This window comes from Pinus tabuliformis, chromosome 5_1 (genome assembly GCF_031772625.1).
Source record: "Pinus tabuliformis cultivar Carrire ecotype Pingquan chromosome 5_1, CPIR1, whole genome shotgun sequence".
Taxonomy (NCBI): domain Eukaryota; kingdom Viridiplantae; phylum Streptophyta; class Pinopsida; order Pinales; family Pinaceae; genus Pinus; species Pinus tabuliformis.
Window position 1 is genome coordinate 298,990,420 of NC_142305.1, and position 19,962 is coordinate 299,010,381.

Here is a 19,962-nt window from a genome sequence, read left to right on the forward strand (position 1 = left end):
TCATCCCATTCCTGATCTGCACACTAACGTGTCTGCCTTCTGTCGATCTGATAAAAATTTGCTTCAGATCTGACGAGTCTACCTTATCCAGGTCCAGATTTACTGGTTTGATTTTTGGATCTGGCGGATTCATGGCAACCCTGGGGTTTATGCCTCCTATCAGCGCCTTTTCAGGTGTAGTCGTTGTAGGTCTAGGGTGTGCTTGAACAGGCCCAAACCCTACCTGGGCAGGGAAGATCTCAGACATCAGGACTGTGCCTCCCCTCATTGTTCCAATGGGATGTAGAGGCGCCCCATTTTGTTTGTCTCCTTCACCCGCGGTTGCTTCCGGCCAGATCGCATCTTTCGAGCCTTTATACTGAATTAAAAGCTCAAAATCGATTTGGTACTGTGTTTCTGATTGTAGATCTGGGCGATGGTGAGCTGCGTCGACCATGCCATGCCCTGTTGCATGAAAAGAAAACGGCTCACTGTAAGCAAACCCCTGGAGCAGATGATGGGGCCTCGTCCGTGACATGGAAAAGTATTGATCTGCCACCGAGGACCGATCAGTCGCAGAGGGGAACCAGATCCATGACAATGAAATCGATTCGGTTATTTTGATGCGCGGATTCGTGCAGGGACTCCCTGCGATTGCTGCCCCTTCAGTGGTATGCCCTGTGACAGCGGCACTGAGGATAAAAGCCCTAGCCATCCTGAGTTCGATCCTGCGCCTCCTCTAATAAACTTTCTTATCCATAACCGTTATAGTTAAAAAAATAAAAAATAAAAAATAAAATTAATAATCAATATATTATATGATTTTAAATAATTTTAAATTATTTTTGAAGAAGCTTTCTTACTTTCCTATCAATAATTTATTAATAATTTATTGATGGGGAGTAAGAGATCTTATTAATTTATCTTTTCAAATTAGCTTATCCTAAGTTGCATGAGGGGAATACTTATATTTCCGAATTATCTTTCAAATATTAGGCTCTCCTTTTAGCAACCACCACCAAATGGAATCTATAGGAGGAGCTCCTATCAAAGTTCCAGAGCAAGTTGGACATTTAGATCCCTTAACATAGTTGGAAGATTAGTGCTCTTGAAATCAGTCCTACAAGCTTTAACTATCTACATGTGCTCTATAATGATGGCACCATCCTCTATAATACAAGAGTTTTGTATAATTCAATGATCTTTTCTTTGGGGTGGAACTTGTCTAGAAAATAAGTGGTCCTTGATGGCTTGAGATACTTAATGCCGGCCTATTCTCAAGGGAAAGTTGGGGCTCCATGATCCAGCTACTATGACTACAGCTCTCAGAGCAAAGATTTGGTGTTGGTTGCTCAAAGGAGGGCCGAATATTTGGAAGATAATTTGGAAATATAATTATTCCCCTCATACAACTTAGCATGACCTAATTTGAGAAAATAACTCAATCCCAAAATCATCTATTTGGGCATTAGCAAAAAAGGGGGTGGATTTGATTCAAAAACACTGCTTCTGGGAGGTCAAAAATGGTAGCAAAATAGAATACGTGTATTGTTCTTTGAACATTTCAAAAAATTAATGAAGTGATAATGAAAAAAAAAAAAAAAAAAATTTGAAATTTTTTTATAAAGGAAGTGTCTACCAAGGTGGAGGAATTTCTCGGCTAGCCAAAAGTGGTTGGAATCCATGGCAAAATAATTTCCAAAAATCTTGCACTTGCAACATTGTTTTTTATGGTGGAAATGGGTTCAACATCATCAAAAACCTCTGGGACACCCAAAACTTTGAAGTTTGAGAGCTAAAGTGGATTTACAAAAATCCCAGCAGGATTTTATCAAAATCTTGCCAGAATTTCCATGATTTTCAGGGCAAAAAAAATTGTAGTTACACTACGATTATTATAAAAGCGCTTTGTTAAAAGCGAGTTTATAAAGTTTTTAAAAGAAGGGTTTTTCGAAAAATAAAAATTTTATCAAGGGTTTTTTGAGAAAATTTTAAAGGTTTGGCATCGATCTGATTAAAGAGTTTAGTAGTATTTTCTGGAAAGTGGTTACTTTTGGAGAATTAAAAATTAATGTGGTTTTATTGAAAAGAGATTTTATGGATTTGAAAAGTTTGTTCGTTTGCAAATTTTCTTGTTTTGCCAAGTATGACGTAGGTTTTTAGGTGAATATTATGTTTTATGGGGGCACATATTAAAAATCATATTTCTTTGCGGGGGAATATGGAAGATAACCTCATGAAATCAGGAAAGTATCTATAAGACAGAGGAAATACAACAATCACAAGTCGCAAGGCGTAACTGAAGCAGATTGAAAAAAAGAAGAGACAAAGATCCTTGTCATAATTAGAAAATTTCAAGCCCAAGCTGAGGAATTGAAAAGTGTAGTAGAAGACAAAAGAGAGATCAAGGGTGATTGGTGTAGCGTGGATCTGCTACCACTTCTTATGTTTACTAATAAATATTTTGATTTTTGGGTTATCAAAACGCTAACTTTTCTTCGAACTAAAGAGTTAATTGAGTACTAGTCTAATAGCCCATGTGATGAAGTATGTGATGCTTTAGCATTGGATTTTATAAAACAGAGATTGGGTGAGAAGTTTTTTTGCAAGGTAACAAAAGCTACAACTTCCGAGGAAGCATGGAAGATCCGGGAAGAAGAATTTGGTGCAAGGGTGAGTGACATGCAGCAGTAAGATGTGTCACAATTTGTTGAGTCAATGGCAAATCTCAGAGTAGATGAGAAAGGATCTAAGAAGACAACAAAGCTTGAAGAATCTCACTTAAAAGTGGATGATGGTCATGAAGACTATAAAACTAAAACCCATTATGCAGGCATGCATATGGAAGAAGAATATGTAACAAAGATTGTAGAGATGGAAGTCGAAGCCTCTATGTTTGAAGCAGAGCAAGAGCATATCAATTCTCAAGGACTCCATTGTAATGTGAAAGGTGCAGATCATGGTGAATCCTATAGCGATAAAACACATGTGGATGATGACTGCAAAGTGAGATGTGAATTGGTGAATCTAGCCGCCATTGATGAATTTAGTTAAGTTGAAATTGTTAGTGAGAAAATGCATGCTCGGATATCCCACAATAGAGTGGATGAAAATTATGTTGATGTTAAATTTGATGAAGAACCATTAACTAGTGATGAGTGGTTGCATATGGTACAACAAAAAATGCTTATTGATATGTTGTTATGTGGTGAGAAGCCCACTTGTGTTTAGAAACCAAGTGATAGACAACATGTTTGCACCAGCAAAGGTTGGTAAAAAGGTAGAAAATGAAGATTATGATGCAATGACAAAACAAAAGAATGCAGAGAAAGAAGATGAAGAAAAGAAGCTCTCAATGTAGAGCATAAAGAAGATATTTCTAACATTGATCTTGAGTGTGCAGAGTAAAAGAAAAAAAAGTACCATATGATAAAAGTGAAGTGAAAGATATGGATGTTTCCGAAGACAAAGATGAAAGCATTGAAAAAAAATTTGAGTGATGGAGTCCAGAAGAGATAATATTCCAATATCAAGAAATATGGCAGAAATAAAGTTAGGAATATGAAGCACAAAAAACAGTGGAAACAAGACAATTTGAAGATGAAGAGTTGTGACAACAGTCCATGATTGGACGAATATTTGAAGAGGAAGGTGTAGAAGACATGATTATATTGTTTTTCAGAACAAATTCAAGACAAGTCAAAGACAAATTTTAGCAACATCAAGTGAAGAAATCCTACAGCAAGAAAGTGTAACAAAGAATGAAGCAATTTCTAGGATATAGAATTTAAAAGAAACAAAAAAAAAATGTTAAAGTTTTAAGACTTTGTAAGCATGGTTGAGACTTAGATTAGCATGCATGTTTGACTGATGATTGAGTTAATTTATGTTGTAAGCCTATTGTTGAGTTATGTTGAGTCATACAGTCATAATTAAGGGGGAGTGTTGGAAATAGTAATTACTTCCGCATGAAGATTTAGTAAGATCCAATTTGAGTGATGCATGAAGAGATAAGTTGAGTTAAATGCAGTCCAAATTTAGAGTGTGAGTTAACTGAGTCAAGTTGAGTGATTTTGGGTTTAGCCTTATTTTGGGAAAGAAAAATATAGTGTGTTTGCATGTTGAAGTTATTTTGAGTGAGTCGCTAGTTGAAAAGCATAAATACCCTATGTGGGTTCATTGTAATCATGCCAAGTCAAGTCGAATCAAATGTATGTAAAAGGAAAGAGCTGAAACTCTATGGGTAGTTGTATGTGAAAAGCTAAATTTGTGTGATCAATTGAAGAGTCACAACTAGTGTTATCATTTTAAGTGCAAATTTTAAGTTTCCTCTCCTTTACCTTTCCATCAAATTTTGGTTCAATAAATCCATTCTGCATTGCTAGTTGCATTGGGATTTCTGAATGTCTATGATCTTCAACACCACGATAATTTTTTTATTGTTATGTGCTCATTAAGCACCATTCCTGCATGAACCTTTGTTATCACATTGGATTGATCCTTAGACTCCACAAGGAACAATCGAGATCTTAGTCTCGAGCCTATTACTTGCGCCAATGGTTGAGGATATTATTGTTGTCTTAATGATAACATCATAGGCTTGTTCGAAACTCAACGTTGTAGGCTATGGACACCATGTTGGAAAATAGCTAGGCTGGAGTACTATTTGCAAATTAATAATGTATTCCCTCATTAGTTTTTGGCTTGGCTGAAAAATTTCAAATCTCTGGGAAATCTTTGTTAAGAAATATCAACATTTTGTCGACGCAATTATTCAGGCTCTATGGTAGGTTAGTCCCTCCTGTTGAAAATTAGGCTACACTCTTAGTGGTTCCTTACTGTACAGACATAGCTCCAAGAACTGGCTCATTTGGTACGCCCTCTACTAGTCATACATCGATTTGGCTCAACGATTTCCATGGAGAACTGTAGCAAAATTTTCACTGTGAATGCCAAAGGATAGGTTAGTGTCAACCCTTCACAATTAGGAACACGTTGATATATTGGGTGAGTTTTTGTGTTTCGAGGGAACTTACGAGCCTCTTGACTACATACCGAAAAGAGATGACATTTTGGGGGAGATCTGTTGGGTGGGTACAAGTAGCAATGCTCCTTGACATATAAAGATATGCCCCCTCATCGTGGGCATCTCCATTGTTTTGTTAGAACAACACTTTGCTATCATTTATATAAGTGGCCACTCAATTTTATTTTTTTTGGAGCATCATGGTATACGTTTTAATTGTTTATTAAAGTTGACATTGGAGGTTTATGTGGATGCGGTATTCGCATTTCCAAAAAATTCAGGATGAAAAGTTATTTTAATTAAAATGTTTTTTTTTCAATAATAATAATAATAATTCTTAAAATTTTAAGGTTTTAAGGATTTAAAAAAATAAAATTCTATTAAAATGATTGAAGAATGATCACATGTTTATTTGGTTCAAAGTGTAATGTATTTAGTGTCTTTATAGTTGGCGGCTATGAAAAGATTGCTTGTTGGTTGGGCATTCAAACTCGCGAGTATTGGTCTCCTTTGTATAGTAGCTGGATATGTAATGTTTTTTTTGTTATCATTAGCCTTGTTTTATATCAATTTGTTTTTGTGGCCAGTACAAATACATTTGCCAGCTTGGTGTTATCAATATTTGTAGACGGTTGTAGGAACTTTGTGATAAGAAAGAAGCCAAAGAACTTTGCAATGAGATCATTCATTTGCAGTAAATTGTTTTTGTTGTTGAAACACACATAAAATTAATAGGAAGAATTAGGATAAATCTTGTGATTTAATATGTCTCTTGGACTTTTGTGACTGTTGGAATTCCTCCACACAAACCCTAACATATAACATGCCCAACATTCCCCCCCTTAATCCAAAGGGGCATATGTGAGTCCAATAAGAGAGATGAAATACAAAAATGCATGGTAGCTAATGACTAAATGTGATCTCTGAAATGGTGGTTTAAGGAAGAATACAAAACAAATGAGGTAGAAGAACTCAAGGTTTCCATCGGTGATGGTTTAAGGATGACCACCAACTTTGGAGCTAAAACTTGAAGCAATTTCTAGAATAGTTCTGAATCTAATTAGAAACCAAAGTCTTATGTGAAGTGGAAGTGTTGTTTGGTGATGATTGAAAGATGACCCCAAACTTATGTAGCAGAAGTTTTAGGGATGAAAACCAACCAAAAACACACTCTTGGAGCATGATTTATTTTTGGTTATAACTTTAAATATGACTATGACTAATTTTGGCTCTAGGCTTTGGCAATTGGCTCTGGTTAAGTCTATGGCTCGGGCTTGCTTGACGTATATTCAAATCTAGTAGTTCATCATAAATTCCCCCCTTGTCAGATACAATGTTAGAAGATGAAGATATATCCACTACAAGACATGTCAATACTTGAGATTGAACTCTAAGTTATGACCAATATTTCTTCTTGGTGGTTGAATACCATTCCAAGAAGAAATTGATCCAAGATGAATTATTTTCTTGTAGGAGTCTTATTTCTAGAGAATTTATCTAAATGATCAATGTGTTTTCCATAATTCTTATGAGGGTGAAGATTAAAATAGCGATCTTTCACATGGCCAAATTGATCACAATGTTGGAAACATTTAAATGTCTAAACCCATAAATTTTCAAAGTGTTGGATTTCTTTCATCGTATTAAATGAAGGGAGAAAAAGAGAGTGAGATATCTCACTCGAAAGAAGGCTTCAATCTCATATCCATAGATTGAAGATGAAAAATCAAAGAGGGCCTCTCTCACCCCACCATCGAAATTACAATTTGAACTTGTTCTAAACAAAATTATATAGAATAGTCATATAAAATAAGATGCGTGAATATTCTCCAACAAACACCCTCTTAGCAACCTTCTCTATCCAGACATCATGTCTAGTAATATTCACTGATTGATCCTTGCACTCCAATTTTTCACAATCAATATTGATATTCATACACATCAACATGTGTCATGTTCCTATACTCCACCAAATAATAGAGTACAATAGTTGTGCTTTGATATCAATTTATGGATGCAAAAATGATGTAGCAATGTGTAGTATACTAGAGGGTTCACATTTAAAACTTGAATATCAATTTCCTTCACATCATTTCTAGCATTTTCTACAATAAACAAAAGAATACATTACAAAAACTATGACTATACTTCGTCCTTCATTTCTTCCTTCAACAAGGGGATACAAATGTCTTTTTTATCTTACTATACTTCGACCTTCTTATCTTGCTTGGGTACTTCATGCATTTTAGAGATGGATAATTCATATGTTGCTTACACGAGTTATTCTTGAGAGAAGATGAATGTCTTGTTTATAAAGTCATATTTATACAGAACCTTACTTCATAAACGAGGAACTTAAGTAAGGAACACTACTATATTCCTTTTATGGTTCTTTTACAAACTTAGATATATTTCTAGTTTTCATAGAGAAATACTATTTAGATTTGTAGATTTAACAAAACATCACACCATAGAGTTGTAATGCCGGCCCTTCAAAACTATTCAAAACTTCAAGCTTCTACTCAGACCATATATTCAATATTCAAATCGTTTCACTAGCTCTCATACCATGTTGAAATTATAATATAAGAGAAAGTTTCTAAACATGGTAATTAATTGTGAATATTTTTAGCGTTCTTCTTAGTTTTTATTTAATACTTATCAAGAAATTATCATTCAAATATAAGACACAAGAAACACAAGAGTTTATCTTAGAGGCTAAGGAAAAAACCACAAGGCTAAAACCCATTATCCTTTCCTTATATATTCTTCATCGACAAGAGAATTCCATGTCACATCTAACTTACTAGAAAATCCAACTTCCAAGTCAACCCTCCAAATAAGTATCCACATCAGGTATATCAAGATTTCATATGTTTGCCCATAAGTTTTGTCTCTTTGGAAGCTTGTATAATCACAGAAAAATGCTACCACAAATAACTTGGATACTTCAGAAGTATGGTTCCTTAGAAAGCTCAGATATTTGTGCCTTATAATTTTGTTCATATGCTACAAAATGCTCAATCAAGTGCCTCATGAATATTGGATATATGTGCTTCAGAAAATTGAGTATATGTGCCTCATAATCTTCCATAGGTAGCTCGCATATGTACCTTGAGATCTACGACAAACCTGAATTACTTTTCCACAAAAGATCACTGAATTGGTTGCCAATTGTTGGAGAATAGGTTCCAATATATAGTTGTTCTTGCATCTGAAAGGACATGTATTTTGGGTAGGCGGACTTACCTTCCTCGTGGGAAAACTTGGCAACTAGGAAGGACAAATAACACTTACAAAAATTCAATTTTTCTTCTTTTCACAAGGGTCACAATAAGCACACCCTTTAAAACCTTTTTTTTTTACCAAAACAAAACATGAAGAACATGCTTGATAATAAAAATAATAGTAAAACGTATCGTCTTTTTGCTTTTACATGAAAATACATATTTATACAAGTACAATAATTATGAATACCAAACCTAGTTATAGTTTCAACAGAAAGCCCAATTATGATGAGAAGGAAAGTGAGTATGGAAAAGCCATCATAAAGACCATAAAAAAAGGGAATAAAAAAAATTAAAGTAACAATGAGAGTTGTTGAAGCTATTACAACAATAGAAGAGAAGATGAAAGAAAATGATGTTTTCTTTTATCTTAGAAAGGTTTATTAAACAATTCAATCAGTAGTAGTTGAAGTAAAAGTACATGTATAAGAATAACCAAATGGAAATAACATTGGAGAAGAATAAATATTGAAGAAGAAGACTAGAATAAGACTGAAAAGAAAAAAAAGAATAAAAAAGTTTCTATAGAATACAAAGTTTGGAGAAAACATTTATACAACATAGATATGAAAAAATGTGCACTAGCATGTAAAAGTATAAAATAATTAATAAATAAAAAACAAAATTTGATTACGTGTAATCCTAGCGAAGACTTAGACCAACATGTAGTAGTGTTCGTAATTAAGGGGGAGTCTTGGAGTGTGTTAAATACTCCTAGTTGGTAGTGTTTGTAATTAAGGGGGAGTCTTGGAGTGTGTTAAATACTCCTAGTTGGTAATGTTTGTAATTAAGGGGGAGTTTTCGAGTGTGGTAAATACTCCTAGTTGGCTGATAGTTTCTAGAAGTTTCCAATAGAGTCTAAATTTAGTAAAATTATTGGTGCACATGTGTAAGCTAAAATTAACAAAACCATAATTATCATTCTCAAAGGTCCTTCTAGAAAATTATATGTGATCATATTAGATAATTATCCATGATCTTTCTAGAGGATACTCCATGATTGTTTTGGGTCCATTTATTCTTGTACCCTCAAGGCATTCAAGGAATGAGAATTCGAGTTACAAATCCGCAACTCTATTATATACTATTGTGTATATTATTGTCCTTTATTGTGAATTATTTTTGAGAGTTTACATAATAAAAAAATCATTTTTTCTCCTCTGTTGATCATATTGTTCACATGGTTATACCAATTTTATAAATTTTATTTGAATCCAAATACTAATGTAATCTAAATTTAGTAGAACAAATACCTCCATTTCCAGAGAAGAAATGGCCTACAATGTCTGACCTACTTACACTTATATTGGAGTCAACACATCACATGAAATAGTTGACAACAAATCACATGAAATAGTTGTTGTCCCTTCTCATGTTTAGAGCAAGCATTTAAAATATTTTTTTTTAATAAAATTTAAATGATTTCAAATTTCTTATTAATTAATTAAATCTTTATAAATATGAATAAGACTAAGATAATTAGAACTAATTCACAGAAATAAAAAAACTAATCTCTAATTACATGAAACATCTAAATAACAATCCATTTCTCCATTATTTAACCAAACATCTAAATAACAATCCATTTCTCCATTATTTTCAAATCACGTGACTTTAGTTTCTGTTTGTCCATCATTTTCAAGTGACTTTAGTTTTTTTCAGCACGAAAAAAAGCTATATGATTGTATTATATTCATCCAACATATATGTACAGCAATTCATATGGGGACCATCAGATATGGCAGTATATAAAGGATCAAAACCACATGGAGAGAAAGGATTTAAGGAGCTTTTTCAAATCTGAAACATATATTCACCGTGGCTGCCTCAATATCCTTCAAAGTCCTACAAAATTTAATATTCTTGCTTAATTAAATAGGCCAAGAACTACCCAAGGATAATGAATACATGACTATCACAAAAAATAATAATCAAAGAGTAATAAATTCATGGCTACCACAAACAAAAACCAATGCAAACTTTTTAATATGCCATAAAAATATTTAGTACACAAGATCATAAAAGGGAGAAAATGAGAATTCCAATGTCGGTGAGAAGCAAATGGTTAATGGTTTATTTGTGAAGTCAAAACACCGAACCGAATGATGCTCAAGACCTAAACCTTTAGGACTTGTGATGAGATGGCATACATGGGCTGGCTATGTCTTAGAATTAAGCAATATAGCATTTATGTGCATGAAGGCTCACTTATAAAAAAACATTCCATCCTATTGATGAACTTGTGCACTTGTGCGTGAATGACCCACCAGGTTTCGGTAAGACACTTAATAATAATAACAAGGGGCAATAATAATTCTTTTCATTTCAAGAAGGGTTCGATTGGTGTAAAGTAGAGTGTGAGGTGTGGATACTACAACAAGGGGGTTTTAAGACAATATTTGAGACAATTTTTCGGTAAATTGTTTTAACTTGAGACAAAAAGAAACTTGTATATTGTCTTAAATATTGCTTTTAAGTGACTGTCTCAAATTAATGTCTTAAAAAATTGTTTTTAAAAAGACAATATATAGCACAAGTGTTATTGTCTCTTAAGAGACAATTTCATTTTTCTGTCTTCAGAGACAATAATTTGGATTAAAGACATATTGTCTTTATAGAGACAATATGTCGTTCATCTCTTTAAAGACAATATAAAACAATGAATCCATAAAAATATCTCACCATTGATATAAATCAATATAAAATGTTTTTAATTAAAAATAAACAACAATATCATTGATTAATTCATACTAGGGCACAATGGAATCAAACCAACAACCTCCTGCATATAAATTAGGTGCTCTTCCATTGAGCTAGCACCTTTTAAAGAATTATGTGATCAGGTTGGGAAGTTAGAAGATGTGGCAGAGATACATGAGGTGATAATGGAGCTTCAGGAGAGTTTCCAAGATGAAATGGATAGGACGGCGGTGGTTGAAATTTCACATCAACTATATATTGAACATCTTAAACTCAAGAAAATTAGATTGGTATTGAGGTGTTTTTCCATGAAAGTCATATGCACAGTGTCCAAAAGAAGAGTTAATTGAAATATGAATTGTAGCAATATCTAAATAGGGAAAAAATTAGCTATTCTATCATTATTGTTGAATTGGAAGAACGTGCAAGATTCAAAACAATTAACTTTCTTGGGAATAAGCATCATATCACTAAATATTTGATTTATTTGAAGTGTTAATTTTTTTGTCACAAAAAATTATAGGAACACATTTACAAGTCAATTGATATAGTAATAAAGGGCGTGAGTAAAGGAGGATTCCCGATACAAGAAGAAGAATAAATTGTTGCAAATGTAAAGGTCATATAATTTTCTAGCAGCACCATAGATATATCTATGAAATGGAAATCACTAGACTTCATCACTCTCCAACAAAATATGACATAATATCTCACAGATTAAGCCTCAGATAGAGATTTTGCTTTCATTTCTTAAGTATTAGCCACAAAGATGAACAATATCGGCCACAACTTGAGCCTAAAATTTCAATTGTTCCTTCACTTGTTAGGCATCATCTCTTGTGATGGAGGTTTTCCACTTGGCAATAGGAGATTATGAATATCCCTCATTGTTTGGATATTTCCTTTCATCAAGTGTAGACACAAGATAAAATTTCTGATGGTGGTCATCTTGAAATTGTTGGCCGATTGCATAACATAACTCCAAGGCTAGCAAGGTATTGAGAGCTCAGACATTTCTTCATAATTGAAACTGAATCCCAGATAAAGACACCCATTCAACTCATCTAATTCAATGTTTGTAAGCATCTTAACTCTGGGAGTGCTAGAAGTATGTGTCAAAGTTGAATAAGGACAATCAACTTTGGCCTCTTTGTTGGTTGAGTAAGAAGTTGTCTTAGAGGGTTGGAAATCACTGAAATAATTAGAATCGCGAGAAAATTCCTTTAATATAGCTTGATATCTTTTCGTTTCCCATGCCTTCTCACTCCAGTATTCTATACTAGACCTATATAGGCTTCTTCTGCTTCTACTTTTCTTAGATTGAATGAAATCTCTACACTGATCTGTATCTCCATAAACTACGGTGGTTGGCTTGTTGAGAGGATTACTTAAATCAGAGAGTGGGGACTTCTTGTTGTACCCTGAGATAACAGATGCCAAAATCCCTCATTATACAATCAATATTTCTTTTTCCTTCACCTTATGAGACTATTGCACAATATTGCAATCCAATCACCTCCATACATATAGGCTTTCACACAATCAGGGTGGTTTCAACCACTCCCTGGATAGTAGGATGTGAGATCTAATATTAGAGTCTCAATCCTATCATCATCATAACAATAATATAAGTTTAGCTTTCTCCATTCATTCCAACACTCCCGCTTAATGGAGAAAGGGTATTGAACAATAACATATGTCTGTTGGTCTAGTCTCAACTATGCTCACAATTAAAAAATGAAACAACTTGGTAATAGAGGTTTTCATTTGTGTCTTCTTGCAGCAGAGCCCATACTTGTTCATCTTGAGTCGAGGCTTCATCTTTTCTTTCCTCGCCATGAGGTAGTGATATCTCTTCACCTCATTTCTTCCCCAGTGATGGAAAGCTTGAATTCTTATTCTTGCCCTTCTCAAGATTGTGACAGGCTGGATAGGAGAATTTTCCCTCTCACTATTTCCGGTGTCAATCATCTGAAAGTTAGCTATGATGTCTTCATCATTCATTGATGTAACCTCTGCACACACAAAAATATTAATGAAATCATCGTAATCTAAATTCTCTCCAGATTTGTCTTCTTCTGCCACGTCTTTGTAACCAGCTTCATGTGGCTCATCCCATTGATCTTCAACACTTTTTTCCATTTTACACCTTTCCTGAAGGTCAGCTCATGTGTCTTCAAGCTCAAGATCTTGCACAATAGATTGTGCCTTTTGATTCTCGTGGTCATCAACAGAACCACATTGTTTTTCTGAAATTTCTTCTGACTCAAACATACTGCCCATGCTAATGCCTCCGAATGCCCACACGAAAAAATCATCATCATCAGAATCAAAAATATCTAAAAATATAGACATGTTGTTATAGTCCAGCTTATCTCGCTTCGAGATTCTTTTTTTTGCTCCACACGATCCTCTAATGAGCTCCAACAACCCGGTTACCACGCAAGCGGGAAAATTCTCCCTTTGGAAGCTCTTCAACTGTAGAACCTTGTAGATTGTGGCTTCTATGCCATGTAGGTCTTAGTGCCCTCAGCTCTGGCGATGAGCAACTAAACGGCCTCTCACAAGCTTTGTCAATATCTAATTTTGATGCACATATTTCTGATGATGGGTTCAAATAAGTAAAAAAAAAATCGCATTTTCTGTGGCATATAATAATTTACAAGAAAATTTACCGAATTACTTTTGGGATCTCCACAACTTGCAACTTAAGTTTCTCAAACAATTAAATTTTGAGGACAAATCTGCTACAAGAGAAACATTGCCACATGGATGAGCAAGCTACCACTAAAAACGTAAACCAACGTTCTGCAATCGACTACCCTCCTCCGATCCTACAACGATTCTCACTCTTTTACGCTACACACAGAGGTAGATCTACCAATCCATGACACCGCGAATCTATAACAATCAAAGGCACCAACAATTGAATCCACGCGACACCACCAATCCATGATCAAGGTAGTGTTGGCCTCAGACTGCTCGGCCTCAATCAAGACAAAACCTTCTTGGTAGACCGCAGCAACCTCAGCCTCAGGAGCAGATCATATGTTTCTCCCTTCGACCACGCCACAGCTGCCACATAGTGATTTTTCCATTTCCTACGCAAGAACACTCTCATGAATTTGGCGCAGCTGCTAGCTATTTGTGGATTTTTCATCACATTCTTTGTGCGTTCTCCACTCAGACATCCAAGATGGGAAGCCTGCAATTTTACCGGATAGCTTTGAAGAACGAATCAAAGATCGGTCATTACTTGTAAGTTGGGTGCCTCAGGTTAAATTTCTTGCCCACACGGTCATGCACGCATGTTTAAGAAGCACCGAACAATTTTGAACTTCACCTGCTTCGAGATGAAATATGAAGAGCAGCCACAACATGCATGGTGCAGTCCGGAGGGGCTTCTGAGACAGGTTATGGAGGCTACCAGGAAAAACAGGTGTGGGCCTTGCTGGGGAGAATGCGTTGTAGAGGTTCGATGGAAGATGCAAATCTTCTTGAAAAACACTTATCGCGCAGCTAAGAAATCGGGCTGTTTCTTAATCCAAAACACTTTAGAAGTAAATGACGGATCAGAAGCTCTGTGCAGCTTTGTTTCTCCATGCGCTCCCCACAGATCTGGTCTTCAATCATCGGCAATAGCACAGTCACCGCCTTCCTTGAACACATACCCTTGTTTTATGTTTGCACAGTCGGTGCTCTTATACACCATGGTCTCGTGAAGATCTTTGCAACTGTACACTTCACATCTGCGATGACTGACAAAATAAAAAAGTGTGTAGTTCCACAGTGGGATCAGTGTGTTTAGCCTTCCAATACAAGCTATGATTTTGCCTCAGTTGCGCTCTCCACTTGGCTTACAAGATTGACAACCCTGAAGCTCTGATACTACTTCATGTAATTGATTCTACCATCGCTCTATCTCCTCATCAGCATTCAAAGTACATGAGCTCTCACACTCCCATGAAATCCACCCATCCATGGTGGGATTTACCCAGCCTTGCTCTCGCACTGTTATCTTGTAGATGCAGTCCAAATCATCATCACTTTCATAGTCATGCACCGGCTCCATATAGTGTGATCCTTCGGCAGGGTCCAGGGGTACAATTACGGGCAGTGATTTCTTCTGAACAATCATCTTGCACTTCTTCAGATTAATCACCCCGTTCATGTTAGTGGCCCAGTCAATTCCTAAGAGCATGGGGTAGGGAATGCTATCATCCAAAATCTCTATCACTTCAAAGTCTGTCAACGCGCTCACTCCCTCAATATCCACAGTTATTCCTTGCAATTGCCCCATGGGTATTATTTTCTGCTGGTTCACCATTCTTAGCTAAATTGGAGACCACTGCAGCACAGGTCTCCCCATTCGCTCCCATGTCTATTTCAGCAAAAATTTTTCATCCAATCCTAAATCCATGATGAATTGATCCATCTCATATTCTTTGATCTGCGTGATTAGCCTCATTTCTCTTCTCGTCATTGTCTTATGCTTTCCAATCTTCCAAACTATGCGCGGTTCTCTTGGCGCAGTCCCAGCGCATCTGTTAATGAGTTCCTGTAATCCTTTTACAGCCTTATCATCACATAGTAACTTCATACATGTTTTTAGGAATGTTGTGAGAATATATGGGTCCATCTCCGGTTCTGGTCTGTCTTTGCTTCCTGAAGTGGAGGCATCAGCGAAGCTCTCCTTAGCTTCCATGAAGGTTTCCCAAGTGCGCTCCATATCAGACTCCGCTTTTTTCACAGGAGCTTTGTGAACCCAAGTACTATCTTCTGGTTGTTTGCCTTTGTCATCTCCCGTCGCAATTCCATTTCAGAGCACAATGTTCATTCGGATCTTCCTCGCACAACTCAAACCTCATCATCTACATGTTCTAAGTTGGGGGAGGCGATAGCGCTCCTTTGTCGCGTATCCTATCTATCAGCGTAGGACAATATTATGTCTCATGATCAAACAAGGTGCAATACAAACACGGCGTGCATGTTGGATTCGTGCAATCATGGGCATAATGTCCTAGCCCTTCGCAATTGTAGCATATCAACTGTCCGCGACTTCTTCCAGGTCCTCCTCCGCCTCGGCCTCGTCTGTGCCCCTGAAATCCTATTCGCGCCATTCCTGCATTCTAGTCAAGGGGCCGCTTTTTGGCTTGAACCCTATAGGTTGGAGTTCTATCCATCATTAACTCATAGCTTCTACAAGTGCGCTCATCGTGTCCCACTGACCTACAAAAGTTGCAGAACAACTGTTGTGAATTTTGTGTATAATTCTGTAACAAGTGGCAGTTTTCCATGGCATGTTTTCTAGCTATTTAACAAATCACGCACCACAAAGTAGGTGTCGTGCTAGGTACTACTTGCGCTTCCATCCTTAAAGGCATCAGTCCTCCTCCTGCGAGGTAATTTGTGAAAACTAGGTAGTGGTCCTTGTCATGACCCTGACCCTTGCATTTTAAGCACCATACCTCTTCACGCACTTTTGGTCGCACTGTCCTATCCGGTTTTAAACTCTACATCTCAAGGCATAAATTCTTCAGCTGCATGTGGATCTGCTGAACTCCCAAGTTGGGATCCTGCATCGAGGTGTCGTGTAGCCTCATCGTGATCTCTAAGGCCTCTGCTTGAGTTGCTATCTTCTGCTGCGATAGCGAACTCCTTAAATGTCATGTTAGCGAAGCTACAAACCACTCACGATGTTGTCCATCCATCAGATTCATATTAGCTTTGTGAATTGTGCATTTTAGCCTCTGATCCAGCTCCCAAGGAGTCTCACCTAGTAGCATCGTGATCTCATTGAATCTAATGATTGACTGTGCTTCAGACTTTGGCCTGCTAAATTCTTTATTTAGCACCTTTTGGATATCCGCTATTTCCATATTTGGATTATCATTGGAGTGCCTAATATACCAGGTCAGTGCATGATCATGAAGAGTGCTAACTAGTGTCACTTTCTTTATATTGTCATCTATAACTCCTTGTGCTTCCCATATAATAAACCAGAATTGGTCTAGATCCTCATTTCCCAATCCTTTGAACACATGCAACTTCACTATTCTTGCCATATTAAATTGCAGTGGTGGTGGAGGTGGTACAGGAGAAGATGGAGGTGATGGTGGTGAAGCTAGTGGCCATGTGGGTGGAGGTGGCATTCGTGGAATTCTTTGCCTTATCAGATGAATCGCACTTCGCGGAGAGACCTTTGCGCATTCTTCCTCGTCCCCTCGTGGAGGTGAAATCAAGGGGTTATTTTTTGGTCCCTTATTTCCTTCATTCCTGCAAGCTTTTCCACTCTGCGTAGCCCCGAACATCAAGGTAACTGCATAACCCTCTTTTCACACAATAGCATTTTAATCCAAGTATTAAAAGACTTTACGTATTCACCTCGCGGTCCTTTGAGAAAGCATCACTTTGCTTCGTTATAGCTGACTCAGGTGTCGACCGTGAACTCAGTAATGAATCCTCCTATAATCTGATCAATCCAGTGATCAACGACATGCGTGATCTTATCCTCTGATGCTTCCAACCTTCGCACTAACTCTGGGGTCCACACAATATGACCGTCAAGTTTCCACCTTCCTTGGCTATCTGCTAGCTTTGGGATCCACTCGTATAGCTCAGTAGGGAAGGACACGAAGAAGATTTCATGGATCTCCATGTATAGGTAGTAATCTAGCCACTCTTCTTTTGACTGTCGCATGTTCCTGTTCTCTTGTGTTGTGAACTCGTGAATTCTTCTGTCCAACCAGCCTTCAATTTCCTTCTTAATTGGATTCCAATGATACGACATCAGAGATCTCTATGCAGATTCTAGTCCTGGCAACAGAACCATTTTTTGGCTTGAGGGGGCTTGACCTAGGTTTGGAGTTATTTAGACAAACAAATCCCTACACTATTGGCCCTTTTGGCATCGGCCCGTGGAGCGCGGACTGAAGTCTCACCTGAAGCAGTATGGGGGGATGCTGGAACCAAGTTTCTGCACCCTTGAGAACTCAGTGATGTCGGTTTAGTCCAACTAGACCTACCTTCGCATAGGTCACTTCACGTACTGTTCTAATCTTCAATACCTTCGTGATTTGTTATAATTGTCTTTCACGCAACCCTAATCAAGGGCTGAGATGCTTTCGCGTTGCTATGGAAGTGACCTTCATTGTTTCCCCAAACTACACCACGTATTTTACTTATTTTCTTAACAGATCTTAGTTAACTTTTGCGTAAACATATATTCTATCTTGCATTCACTTAATCAACACAATTATATACATTCATGCATCATATAAACAGTAGAAGTGCAATTCATACCCAATATATTCAATGCATAATACAGGAAATAAATACGCAAAAATGATATGAAACTTCTCTTAATTATTACTTCCAACTCTTACAGCCTCAACTTGCCCTGCGCACACAGTTGCAGGGGTCCACGCATTCAACTGTGGACTACTAGGCCTCCATGCACTCCGTTGAAGAGCCTTCCCCTACACTATGACTCAAAACTAGACTTTACACTTCAAGTCTATCTCGCATACATCATATGTCCATCTTCCACTATGCTATCAAACTACTTAAATCCTAGCTCTATTTATACAATCCCATGGTCTGCGGACCATGGGTAGATCTATATAACTGAATTTACAATAACAAAATTAAGGGTGGACAACCCTATGACTCTTTTACAAGCTACACACTCCGCGCCCACAAAATGCAGAGTCTTTACATCGGAATTACAATTTTTGACCAAAATCTACTCTCTAAGCCCCAAAACTTCCATTTGGCGATCCTGCGCCCAGCATGGGCCATAAACCATCCCCAGGGCTATAGGGGACAATGCCTTCGAGCTTAACATTCCACCATTCCTTGGTCTACACCCAGTATTCAATGTAGATCGCTTTCAGCCATACTTTCCACCATTGTTGGACACATCCGACGTTGCAGAACAACTAAAACCAATAGAGCTAAACCCAGACTCCATGGAATAGGCCACAACTGATCAAATCATGGACACACAGATCAAGAACACTTGCCAACAGAAGATCCATCTATATCGAGTTTTCAAAGCTGGCCAAATCCTTCACCAAGGCAAGTGGCTCAACAAGGACCAAGTTCAGCAAAAGTTTCCCCATCTCATGGAGGCACTCAACGCAATGGGGACCATTGCTTCCTAAGGGGGGAGGAATGATCCAGATAGATATTCATGGCCACCTACCTATTCCAGTTGCACCCCAAACACTCTCTTTTAGTTTTTTGGTTTCCTTAATTGTAGCATAATTTACTATTTTTGGTAGTTTTTAGGGTCTTGAACTTCCGGAGCTATTTTGAGGCCCTAAACGACTTTTTTAGGGGAAACGGAGAGACCAAAACTGTCCCAAGTTGGCTTGGTATCTAGATTTTGACTTATTCTTCAGAACCTTTGAAACGAGGAATCATGATAGCCAAACAAAGATCATATGCCAAAGTTACGACCCTAGGAAGTTGATGTACCAATTTACCCAAACGGGGCCCACAATTTTGGCACTTCATCTCCTTGGATTAGGTTTTTGGGTTTTCAGGGTTTTGCATTGTTTCTCAATAATAAATATGCCTTTTAGCCTCATTGTAACATAGTTCAGAGGCATGTAGCTTCCACATCTCTTCTCAGAGATAAGCTACCGTCGCCCGAGCTAGTTTATTTCCATTCTGTTTGTAAACATATTTTAGTATTTTGATATTAATGAAATGAAGTGTTATTTTTGCTGCATTTTGTATTTATGGTTATATGTGTAATTTTTTGTGTTCTTGTTTATGTTCGGATTAGTGATATCAGAGCGGTATGCTCTTTCTCTATTTTTCTTTGCATGTCCCCAACGAGGTCAGGGTATAAGGAGTTAGGGCTCGATCTGGTTGAACCTTTGCAAGACCAGCCTCGCAAACCCTGACGGCCTACCATGGCGGAAGAAAAGAAAGACGAGGGGGCAATAGATCCTTTCAAAA

At 37.1% G+C, this 19,962-nt stretch overlaps 1 long non-coding RNA gene and 1 pseudogene across 1 annotated transcript in view; one reads left to right on the forward strand and one right to left on the reverse strand.

Annotated features, from left to right (window-relative positions):
- LOC149164536 (uncharacterized) overlaps positions 1-19,962 on the forward strand; it is a 52,423-nt gene that overhangs the window by 14,833 nt on the left and 17,628 nt on the right. The window lies entirely within an intron of this gene.
- On the reverse strand, positions 11,750-13,347 carry LOC149164537 (uncharacterized; annotated as a pseudogene).